The sequence below is a fragment of the Mus caroli genome, unplaced genomic scaffold, assembly GCF_978045245.1.
Source record: "Mus caroli unplaced genomic scaffold, Mus_caroli_1 scaffold_1, whole genome shotgun sequence".
Lineage (NCBI taxonomy): Eukaryota > Metazoa > Chordata > Mammalia > Rodentia > Muridae > Mus > Mus caroli.
The window spans coordinates 82,930,645-82,943,834 of NW_028227256.1; positions in this window are offsets into that span (position 1 = coordinate 82,930,645).

The window sequence follows — 13,190 nt, forward strand, 5'->3', positions numbered from 1 at the left end:
CCAGAAACAGAGAGTGGGATTGGGAGCCAGGTATGGTTGCACACTCCTCTAATGACGGTATTTTGAAGACAAAGACAGGAGAAGCAGGAGTTCAAAGCCAGCCTGGGCTACCTAAGACCTTGTCTCAAAAAGAGACAAAAGAACTCCTGAGCAGCTATTTGAGGCACACTGGGAATAAAGCAAGGCTGGCCCTTGGAAGAAGGGAAGGTCCTGTCCTGTCTTTGGACCCGTCCTTCTGTTTGCCCCATGATATGGCTTTGAGCTCACTGGCAGGAGACTAAGAACACTCCTGGGGACAGTTGTGTTTGCACTCAACACCATCGGGGAAGACCTGCTGAATACATCTGGGCTAAAGGGCAGTTACTCAAAAAACATTGCTGCTCCCAGGGAAAAGCACAGCCTATTCCAAGACAGTCTATGCAGGGACAGAGGGCTTCAGTTCCGATGGAGTGAGGCTCTGAGACTGGGAACAAAGAAACCGAGTGGGCCTGGGCAGTCTGGTGTCAGAAAGGGATTCGAGAGTGAGGAGGATTTGTCATTCAAGCAGGAAGATGGAGGAACGATCCCCATGGCATATTTAGTAAAACATATCAGTGGGTTTCAAAAGAATAAGGAGTTGTAACCTCCATTTTGTGTGGTATTTTTGTAAGCCCAGTACGAGGAAGCTGAGGGAGGATTGAGACTTCAAGCCTATTGTGGACTACATACTAAGATTCATTGTCAAAAATAAATAACTAAAAATAAGCCAAGTGTGGTAGCCTCTCCCCCCCAAAAAAAAAAATCTAAAAATAAGCAGAGTGTGGTAACCACATCTTTAATCCCAGCACTCAAGAACTAGTGGCCAGAGGGTCTCTGTGAGTTTGACACAAGCAAAGGAAGCCCCAGAACAGCAAGGCTACATAGAGAAACCTTCACTTAGAATGAATGAATTAGTTAATTAATTCTATAGCAGGGCATAGGGGTACTCCGGAGCCAGAGGTTGGCAGAGCTCTGAGTTCAAGGCCAGCTTTCTTTCTCTTTTTCCAGTTTCAGGCCAGCCAGAGCTCCTTAAGGAGACACTGAATCAACAAGACATTTATTTTAAATGTTGATTGAGGTACCAGACACACTACATGGACATAGATACAGATAAAACATACATACACATAAAATAAAGATATAAGCAAAATTTCATACTGAGACAAATATGCTTATTGGTCTTACAGAAAAGATCTTGGGGGACTGGAAAGACTGGCCAGAAGCCTGGTGTGGTGACACATGCCTTTAATCCCAGCACTCAGGAGGCAGAGTCGGGCATTCTCTGTGAGTTCCAGGCCAGCCAGGGCTGTTATATGGGGGTGGAGGCACTGGCTATTCTTTCTGAGGACCCAGCTTTAGGTCACAGTGCCCACAGGGATGCTTACAACTGCACTCCAAGGATTCTGGTTCTCCTTTCTAGCTTCCTTCAGTACAAGGCAGGCATGTAGTGCATCTAACATTCATACACCTAAAATAAAAATAACTTTAAAAAAGAAAAGAAATCTTGGGTGCATATGATTAAGACACAACATGTAAGTATGAAAATGTAAAAAATTAAATAAAGTGAGCCAGGCATGGTGATGTATACCTTAAATCCCAGCAACTAGGTGGTATCTATCTACATATATATTTTTTTTACTTTTTAAGGGTTTTATAATTTATTCTATTTTTATTAATTTTTAATTTTTATTTATTTATTTATTTATTTTTTATTTTTTATTTTTTTTTTGGTTTTTCGAGACAGGGTTTCTCTGTGTAGTCGTGGCTGTCCTGGAACTCACTCTGTAGCCCAGGCTGGCCTCGAACTCAGAAATCCGCCTGCCTCTACCTCCCAAGTGCTGGGATTAAAGGCGTGCGCCACCACGCCCGGCTATTTTATTTTTATTTTTATTTTATGTACATTGGTGTTCTGCATCCATGTATATCTGTCTGTCTGTGTAAGGATGTCAGATCCCCTGGAGCTGGAATTACAGACAGTTGTGTGCTGTCATGTGTGTGCTAGGAATTGAACCCAGGTCCTTTGGAAGAACAGCCAGTGTTCTTAACCATATATATCAATCATATTGGACCCCATAAATATGTACAATTAATATGTATGGTGGTTTGAATATGTTTGGGCCCAGGCGATGGCACTATTAGGAGATGTGGCCTTGTTAGTGTAGGTAGAGCCTTGTTAGAAGGTGTGTCATTGTGAGCATGGCTTTAAGACCCTTGTCCTAGCCAGGCATGATGGCACACACCTCCGGGGAGGGGGGGAGGCGGAGACGGAGGCAGGTGGATTTCTGAGTTCAAGGTCAGCCTGGTCTACAAAGTGAGTTCCAGGACAGCCAGGGCTACACAGAGAAACCCTGTCTTGAAAAACAAAACAAAACAAAAAACCAAAATCAACAAACAAACAAACAAACAAACAAAAATCTTGTCCTAGCTGCCTGGAAGCCAGTCTTCTCCATTTGCCTTCGAAACAACATATAGAACTCTCAGCTCCTCCTCCACCATGTCTGCCATGTTCCTGCCTGGATGATAATGGACTGAACCTCTGAACTTGCAAGGCAGCCCCAACTAAATGTTGTTCTTTATAAGAGTTTCCTTGGTCATGGTGTCTCTTCACAGCTGTAAAACCCTAAGACAATGTGTCAATTAAAAATTTTCTGGCCTGGCATACAGCTCACAAATAGCTTACTTGCAAGCATGAGAATGAGGCAATAGTACAAAAATTTTTAATTTAAATTAGGGGCCTAGAGAGATAGCTCAGCAGTTAAGAACACTGACTGCTCTTCTGGAGGCCCTGAGTTCAATTTCCAGCAACTACATGGTAGCTCACAACTATCTGTAATAGGATCCGATGCCCTCTTCTGGTGTGTCTGAAGACAGCCACAGTGTACTCGTATAAATAAAAAAATAAAAATTTAAAATTAAAAAAAAAGAAAATTCGGAGCTGGTGAGATGGCTCAGTGGGTAAGAGCACCCAACTGCTCTTCCGAAGGTCCGAAGTTCAAATCCCAGCAACCACATGGTGGCTCACAACCGTCCGTAACAAGATCTGACTCCCTCTTCTGGTGTGTCTGAAGACAGCTACAGTGTACGTACATATAATAAATAAATAAATAAATAAATAAATAAATAAATAAATCTTTTAAAAAAAAAGCTTAAAAAAAAAAAGAAAACTCAAAATAAAAGTTGTTGTGCCAGGCATGGTGGCACACACCTTTAGTCCCAGCACTTGGGAGGCAGAGGCAGACAGAGGCTAACCTAGTCTATAAAAGCAAGATCCAGGACAGACAGCCATGGCTAAAGAGAGAAAACCTCTCTCAAGAAATAAAAATAGCCGGGCAGTGGTGGCACACGCCTTTAATCCCAGCACTTGGGAGGCAGAGACAGGTAGATTTCTGAGTTCGAGGCCAGCCTGATCTACAGAGTGAGTTCCAGGGCAGCCAGGGCTATACAGAGAAACCCTGTCTCAAAAATCTAAATAAATAAATAAATAAATAAATAAATAAGGAGGAAGAAGAAAGAAAGAAAGTAAAAAACAAAGAAGGAAAGGAAAGGAAAAAGGAGGTAAAAAGTCTTAAGTCTGAAAATGCTGGATGCTCATGAGCATGCGTGTAGATAGGGCACGTAGTCAGTTCTCTTGGCTTTGTTCTTTGAGACAATGCTGCTTATATCCCAGTCTGGCCCCAAACTTCTTATAGCTGAAGCTGTCTTTGAACTGATCCTCAGGCCTCTACCTTCCTGTGCCACCGCGCCCACCAAAATGCGTCCTCCCAAAGGTGATTGCTTGGCACGACTTAGCAGTACCTCTTAAGGATGCACGCAGGTAACACAGGCTGCTCCTCTGAATTACCAAGGCTGTGGAACGGGGTTCAAGAGAGCGAGCGCCAGGATACTTACTGGGGCATTTCCCTTTTCTCTGTAGGAAAGGGCTGGGGGAAGGGGCACTGTCGGGAAATGAGGCTCAGTGAAATAAACAGCAGAATGAACTTGGCTCCTGGAGGTGTTTTCTGTTCTGCCATGAACGTGAACAAACAGGCTCTTCATGTCTCGGCGAGGCTAATTACAGAAGCCCGCGTCTCTGAGAGAACAGTTAGGAAAGGGTGTACGCCATAATTCTGTCAAAACAAAAATATTAAGTATATAAAATAATAAGTATATAAACATGAGTTTAGGGGATGGAGAAATGGTTGGGGTTAAGAACACCAGGTACTCTTGCAGAGGACCCACCTTCAGATCTCAGTGCTCATGCTGGGTGGCAATCGCCTGTCAGACCAGTTCCAGGAAGATGTCGCTTCTGAGTTCCGTGGGTGCCCTGTATAATACTTCCCTGCATATTCCTGTTCTCATTTCTCTTCTCTTTTTTTCTCTCTCTTTCTTGCTCTTCTCTCTTTTTTTTCTCTTCTCTTTTTTTCTCTTCTCTTCTCTTCAAAATAATAAGTCAATATTTTGGGGACTGGAAGGGGGGCTTCAAGATCATGATGGAAAGTGAATAAATAAGTGAAAAAAAAGGAAAAAAATCACAATTTTAAAAATAAAATAGGGGCTAGAGAGGTGGTTCAGCGGTTAAGAGCCCTGACTACTCTTCCGAAGGTCCTGAGTTCAAATCCCAGCAACCACATGGTGGCTCACAACCATCCGTAATGAGATCTGATGCCCTCTTCTGGAGTATCTGAAGTACAGCTACATTGTACTTACATGTAATAAATAAATAAATCTTAAAAAAAATTGAAATAAAATAAAATAGCTGGGCAGTGGGTGGATTTCTGAGTTTGAGGCCAGCCTGGTCTACAGAGTGAGTTCCAGGACAGCCAGGACTGCACAGAGAAACCCTGTCTCGAAAAACCAAATAAATAAATAAAATTAAAATTAAAAATATAAAATAAATCTTTACAATAGACTTGTGTTTCTAATATGCAGAAAAGGAACATAAACATACTGCAGGATGGTGGCACCGACCTCAGAATAGCATTTACCTCTGGAAAGCAAAGGAAGAGAAGCACTCGGGCTCTAGCTCAGCACAGTCTTGTTGTGTGCATGTGTGCATGTGTGTATGTATGTATATATGTACTGTGTGGTGGGGTACCCCAGAATGCTAAAAGGGGGCTCAAGGTCCTTTGGATGGAGTTACAGGTGACTCACAGTCACATGGGTGCTGGGATCTTTACTGGGGACCTCTGTAAGAGCAGCAAGCACTCTTAACCACTGAGCCATCTCTCCAGCTTCCCTGCCCCTTTCTTTAATATTCAAGGGCTGTTGTTGTGGCCAGGTATGGTGACACACACTTGTAATCCCAGCATTTAACAGGGTAAGGCAAGAAAATCATCATGAGTTCAAAGCCAGACTGTACTACATTACTGATTTACAGACCAGACTTCAGTAAAGGTAAGACCCTGTCTCAGACAAGGCAAGCATGCTTATAATCCTAGCACTTGTGAGATAGAGGTAGGAAGTCAGGAAATCAATGTCAGCCTTGATAGGCTCAATAGAGAATTTAGGTCAGTGTGGGGTTCATGAGATTCTGCCTCAAAGAAGACAAAACAAACAAAAACCAGGAACAGAAAGGCAGGGGGATCAGAAATTCAAGAACATCCTCTTCTACAATGAGTTCTAGGCCAGCCTGGGCTACATAAGACCCTGTATCAAAGAACGAAAGAAAAATATAAAAGGCAGTGAGATGGCTCAGCAAGTGAAGACACTAGACCTGCCAGTAATTTTTTGATTTTGTTTTTGTTTTCAAGACAGGGTTTCTCTGTGTATCCTTGGCTGTCCTGGAACTCACTCTGTAGACCAGGCTGGCCTCGAACTCAGAAATTTGTCTGCTTCTGCCTTCCAAGTGCTGGGATTAAAGGCGTGCACCACCACTGCCCGGCAACAACAGGAATTTTAGAAGGCAAGATATATGTGTGTTCATTTATTCCTAGTGGTAGAAACTGGCTCAGGATCACAACTAGAAAGCCATAGGGAGAGTGAAGTGCTAATGCTTGCTAAGGCTCTTAGGGAAAAAAAAAAGGACACAGGAAAGAGGACTTCGGATCAGCTGTTGTGTTCAGCAGAACACCTGTATAGGTCCAGGCTGCAGATAAGAAAAGGCTATGTTTAAGTGTTCGTGCCTATGTGTTTGTGCACATGTGCATGCATGGGCACATTTATGACCACATGTATGTATGCAGGCTAGTTTTCTGTTAACATAGCAGGAGTCATCTGAGAGAGGGGAGCCTCAATAGAAAAAAAATGTCCTCAAAGGATTCAGTTGCATGCAAACCTGTTGGGCATTTTCTTAATTAGTGAGTGATTGGGAGGGTCCATCCCATTGTGGATGGTCCCACCCATGGGCTGGTGGTTCTGGGTTCTAAAAGAAAGCAGACTGAGCAAGCTGTGGGGAGCAAGCCAGTAAGCAGCACCCCTCCACAGCCTCTGCATCAGCTCCTGCCTCCAGGTTCCTGCACTGTTTGAGCCTCTGTCCTGACTTCCTTGGATGAGGAACAGTGGTATGGAAGCACCAGCCAAATGAACCCTTTCCTCCCCAAGTTGCTTTGGTCCTGGTGTTTCATCACAGCTATAGGAACCTAATGAAGACAACATGTTTATACTCGCGAGCCCTGGGCGACAGAATGTGGGGAGTCAAGGCCAGAGCTGGAAAGAAGGACTGCAGAGCCCATAATGACTCAGAGCTAACGGGATTTTCAAATTGGAGAGAAGATGGTGCTTCCCTTCCTAGATCTAGAAACTGACAGGAACTGCAGTCCAGGGCCTGGCAGACACCAACCCTGTTCAGGACAATGCAGTAAGGGACTGGGTTCTGCTAAGGGGAGGGTGAAGCTGGTCTCGCTCCACCTGGACTACCTTAATTATTGTTCAACAAAGATGTATCCACACACTGCTTGGGATATTAAACCTGGGCAGTGGTGGCCTTTAGTTCCAGCACATGCCTCTGCTTCCTGGGAGGCAGAGGCAGGTAGATCTCTGAGTTTGAGGGCAGCCTGATCTGCAGATTGAGTTCCAGGACAGCCACAGTACACAGAGAAACTGTGCCTTGAAAGACAAACAAAAAATGTCAAAACAACAAAAAGATATTAAAGAGGTCAGGCCCAGCAGTGTCCAATGTTATCTCAGCATGCAGTAGGTTGAGGAAGGAGGGTTATTCTGACTTGGAGTTAAAAACCAGCCAGGATACATGTTAAGATCCTGGTGTTTGCTTGTTTTTAAAATTAAGGCTAGGGAGATAGCTTAGTCAGTAAAGGACTTTGGTACAAGTAGAGGGCCTGAATTTTGGTCACCAGCACCCTTGTAAACCTCTGCGTGTGGTGGCTTGCACTTGGAATCCCTCCTCTAAGGTGACAGAGAAAGATCACTGGGCTTCACTGGAAAGCCACTCTAGCTGAACCAGCAGCCCTAGGTCCTAGCTCAGTGGTTCTCAACCTTCGTAACGCTCCTGACCTTTAGTTCCTCATGTTGTGGTGACTCCCAGCCATAACATTGTTTTGTTGCTTCTTCATAACTGTAATTTGCTACTGCTATGAATTGTGATGTAAATATCCATGCTTTCCAATTGTCTTAGGAGACCCCATTGAAAGGGTGAAACTTTGACCTCTCCCCCACAAAGTGGTTGAGATCCACAGGTTGAGAACTGCTGTACTAGTGTGGACCTGGGCTTTCAGCTACTTCACTGGGTTCTTTCTCCTACCACCCGCCTCCACCCTTACCATTTTCAACCCCCCAACACTAGGTGGGAGAGAAAGAAGGTTTAGAGAAGAAAGAGGATTTATGATACTGCTAGACTACTCCCTACAGATTAGGACGTCAAGTTCCTTGAGGCAGGGTTGATCCTCATTGTCAGGATATCTCGGAAGCAGCAGGCAGCAGGCAGCAGGCAGCAGGCAGCAACCAGCAACCAGCAACCAGCAACCAGCAACCAGCAACCAGCAACCAGCAACCAGCAACCAGCAACCAAGCACCAGCAGCTTCGGCACCTCTCTGGACTATATATCCTCTGAAGAGTACCCAGAATTCCAAAGGCAAACTATCTTCAGCTGGCAAAGTCACGCCCCTGCCAGAGTATTAGACAAATCATAGTCAGCTGCTGTAGACAATATGAAGCAGCCCCATATCCCACACCTGGGATTAAAACAAAAACATATTTCCATACCATTTCTCTATTTTTTAAAGGGTTCGAGGTCCCTGTTTTTTTTTAATTTATTTATTGTATGTATCTGAATACACAGCAGCTATCTTCAGATACACTAGATGAGGCCATTGGATCCCATTACAGATGGTTGTGAGTCACCATGTGGTTGCTGAGAATTGAACTCAGAGGTCCTGAAGAGCAGTCAGTGCTCTTAACTACCAAGTCATCTCCCCAACCCACATTTCTTTATTTTTAAGGAAATCCAAATTCTCACTACACTAGTGAGAAGATCTGTCTCAAAAAATAAGGCTGATGGCTTCTAAGGAAAGACTGACCTCTGGCTTATACAGATACACACACACAGACACACACACACACACACTTTTTTTTTTATAAAGATTTATTTATTGTATGTACACAAGTACACCAGAAGGGAGCGTCAAATCCGTTACAGATGGTTGTGAGCCACCATGTGGTTGCTGAGAATTGAACTCAGGACCTCTGGAAGAGCAGACAGTTCTCTTAACCACTGAGCCATCTCTCCAGCCCCCCCCCCCCCCCACACACACACTTTTAAAATAGACTAGACTAAGTAAATAAGGTTTGGGGATGCATGTCAGTTGATGGAATTCTTGGTCGTCAACTTGGTTACATGTGGAATTAACTAAATTCAAACTGGAGGGCACACCTGTGAGGGACTTCTGCTTAAACTGAAATGGGAAGATCCACTTCTAATCTGGATGTTTGAGTTAGGAAGACACATCCTTAATCCAGATCTTTTGAGCTGGGAAAACTCGCCTTTGATCTGGGCCACACTCTATGTAGGAAGCCTTTATAAAGACAAGGAAGAAAGAAGCTCTTTGTTCTTCCCCTGCATGTCCCGCCTCACTAGCAAGTCCACTCCTTCCCTGCATTAGAACCTGACTTCTTCAGGATTCCAGAGGATCCTGAAGACAGCTGAGCCAGCCAGCCTTGAGAACTGAGCAGCTACTGGATTCTTGGACTTTCCATTGACAGCCAGCCTGCCAAGGGCAATAGACTGACTAATAGAACTTGTCTTACACTGCACCTTGTATATTGGTGTAGTGGTACATACTTGTATATCCCAGATTTCAGGAGGTAGAGGGGCTGGACATGACAGTCATGCCTTTAATTCTGGCACTTGGGAGACAGAGTCGCATCGCTGAATATGAGACCAACATGGACTACTTAGTGAGTTCCCAGAAAGCCTACATAGACCTACATGTACCAGAAAGGTCTACATAGACCCTGTCTCAGAAAAAAAATAAAAAATAAAAAGGAAGTAGAGGGAGGCTCAGAAATTCAAGGTTACTTATAGATACGTAGTCTTCAAGCAATAAAATAAAAAAGAGGCCAGGGTTTGTGACACTGGCCGGAAATCACTTTGGAGGCTGAGGTAAGAAGATTCTGGTTGCCAGGCAGTGGTGGCGCACGCCTTTATTCCCAGCACTCGGGAGGCAGAGGCAGGCAGATTTCTGAGTTCAAGGCCAGCCTGGTCTACAAAGTGAGTTCCAGGACAACCAAGGCTATACATAGAAACCCTGTCTCGAAAAACAAACAAAAAAACAAACAAACAAACAAAAGAAGAAGATGATGATTCTGGGTTTGAAGCCAACCAAGGACCCTAAGAAACAAAACTAACCAAACAAAAAGAAAAACAAAAACACAAAACAAAACAAAACACCAAAAAAACCCAACCTTTTAAAAGATACTGTAAGCCGGGCGTGGTGACACACACCTTTAATCCCAGCACTTGGGAGGCAGAGGCAGGCGGATTTCTGAGTTCGAGGACAGCCTGGTCTACAAAGTGAGTACCAGGACAGCCAGGGCTACACAGAGAAACCCTGTCTTGAAAATTCAAAATTAAAAAAAAAAAAAGATACTATAGGGATAAAAGGGAATTTCTCTGGTGAAATTTGATTGGAAAGTGACAGATTAAGTAGGAGCGAGAGAGAGAGAGAGAGTGTGTGTGTGTGTGTCTATGAAGGAGCCAAGCAGTTCCACCAGACCAAGAGAACCTACGAGTAAGGTACCTACTGGCCTAGAATGATGCAGAAACTGATCTATTACACTCCCACAGTGTAGACAGGACACAGGGCGACGTAGACAATTCTGAGAGGACAATTTAGTTTTCTTCTACATTTTATTTATATATTGTGTAGGGGAGTGGGAAGGTGTGTAGGTGTGTCCATACATGTCTGAGCATGTATGAGGAGGTTAGGTGTGTACATACATGTATGAGCTTGTATGAGGCAGTCAGAGAATAACTTACCAAGGTGTCTTTCCCTCCACCCTCCAGGTCCTGTGAATGGGTCTCAGGCTCTCTGACTCAGCCTCAGGTATGCATGTGACACTATTCCTGAGGAGACACAAACAAACAACTTACTCAAACAGATGACAGGCCACAGAAAGGACAGCACCACGCCAGTCCACCTTAGGGAATCAATGGATTTTATTGGGGTTACTTACAGGACTGTGGGTGAGGGGTTACTCAGAGAAGCCCGGATGATTCACAGACAGCTAGGTAATCCAAATCCGAGCAAGGAAGCAAGCTGTAACTGGCCCCAGATCTTAGCACAACTGACTCCATGATGGAAGTACCATTCAGGCCAGAACACTCAACACACAGACAGCACCATCTGCCAAAGGGAAAATGAAGAACTAAAGCATCGGAGTCCATAGTTCTGGGAAAACCTCTAGCCTTTCTTCTTGGCTAACTGTTCTTGTTAACTGAAGTATGTCAACCCAGAACATGGGTTTTGTGTTGAAAGGCTCACCCTGAGAAAGGCTTGGTGCTACACCCAGATCCTGGACACCCAAAGCAGTCGCTAGCCAGCTAATGAAGACTTTCTATTGGCTTAAACCCATGCTGGAGTAGAGCAGTCTTCCCTGGCGGATATGCCTCAGCAAGACTGAGAAGATCTGGAACTCAGGGGCTCCCTGCAGGCTTTGCCTGCAGCAGGAGACAGAGGTCTCTTCCACTTAAATAAACTTGGGGAGGGAGGAGCCTGGTGCCTGGGGTTAGGTTCCTGGGGCTGCTGAGTTGTTCTCTCCTGAATTTTTCTTTAGAACCTCCTCAGTCTTAACTAGCTTGGGAGGACATTTAAGCAATGGTAAACCATCTCTCCAGCCCATGGTAAAGTTTATTTGTTTGTTTTTGTTTTTTTCCGCAGTAATGGTTTTTAGAGGACTCAGTGGGACTTGGACAACACAACAAATCAGGACAGTCAGCAGAACAACAATGGTTTGTGCATGGTTCTCAACGGGACTTAAATAGGGGACAATGGTGTGCCGACACGCTTCAGACTCTCTTCCTGCCATATGAATTTAATTACTGGGAACTCAGGAAAGGGACCAAGGCAATTGTTTTCCTCCTTAGGGTTCAGGCTTCAGGCAAACTGGGAACCCTGCAAACAGCCTGTCCCTGTGCTGGGAGAAGGGAGAACAAAGAGTTCCCTAACTCAGAGGGGCCTGGGCTCCGACAGGGGCATCTAAGGCCTCCCAACATGTCAAAGTCTATCTTTGGGGTATCTGATTCAATTGCCCAGACCAGGGCTAAGTAGGGGCGGTAGCCACTGCAGAGAGAGCAGGAGTGGAATTTCACCCGGTGTGGCCATCTGCAAGCAAAGCAGGGAGGGCGGAAGGAGAAGATATCTATCAAAAACGCAGATTCCAGGGCAGGAGGCCTGGCAGGAGCTCTGGGGATGAGGGGTGGCCTTGTGGAGGGAGTGCCAGGCCTCACTGCTCCCAGCCAGGGCATCTCAGCATTTTATGTTTTTAATAAAACTTATAGAAAAACTATTGTTTGGAACTAAGGTTCTGCAGCTGGTTCGAAGAGACAAGGCAAAAAAAAAAAAAAAAAAAAAAAAGCAAGAAGAAGAACCCAGTACTGTGTACTGTGGGATTTTTCCTGTAATCCCAGTACTTAGGAAGCAGAAGTAGGAAGGTCATTTCAAGTTTAAGGTCAACCTGCTCTACACTGTGAGTGCCAGGGCAGGCAAGCCTACATAGCAAGATGCTGTCTGGAGCTGGGCAGATGCCTGGTAAAATGCTGAACACCAAGCCTGATGACCTAAGGTGGATCCCCAAGACCCCACACAGTGGAAAGAGAGATCTCTAACAAGTTGTCCTGACCTGCATACCTGTACTATGGCAGACACACACGTGTATTCACACACAAATAAATATTTAGATTTGTTTGTTTTTGTTTTTTGAGACAGGCTTTCTCTGGGTAGCCATGGCTGCCCTTGTACTTGCTCTGTAGGCCAGGCTAGCCGAGCTCAAACTCAGAAATCTTCCTGCCTCTGTCTCCAGAGTTGCTGAGATTAATGGCGATCACTACCACTGCCCCACCAAAGTATTTTTTCTTCTTTTTTTTTTTTCTTTCTTCTCTTGGTAGGCTCTCTCTATGTAGACCAGGCTAGCCTGGGACTCACTGCCTCCCAAGTGCTGTTACACCCAGCTCTTTGTTTTCTTCTGGTTCTCAGCACACTTTCTCTGAAGAAATAACTGTATTAGTTATTTTTTGTTGTTGTTGCTATGATAAAGTTGTGTGACCTTACAGAAGGAAGGCTGATAGTTCCAGAGGGATAAGAGTCAGTAACAGTGGGAAAGCATCATTCCAGGGTGGCCAGAAGAGGAATCTGAGAGTTCTCGTCCTGAAGCAGGAAGCAGCTTAAGAACATGAAGTGCGATGTGAAGTTTTGAATGAATGTAGCCCCCATAGGCTCGGGTTTGAATACTTGGTCCTCAGATGGTGGAACTGTTCGGGAAGGATCAGGGGTCGCATTGGTGGAAAAGGTGAGTTACTAGGGGTGGGCTTTGAGGTTTCAAAAGGCCTGCTTTTCCTAGTTAGCTCTCTCTGCCTTGTGCCTGTGGGTTCTCTACTGCCCCAGCACCTTGCCTGCCAGCCTGCCTGCCTGTCACCATGACAGTCATAGACACGAACCCTTTTTAACTGTGAGTTCAAAATTAAACATTTTCTTTTATAAATTGCCTTGGTCATGGTATTTTGTTACAGCAATTGGAAAAAACA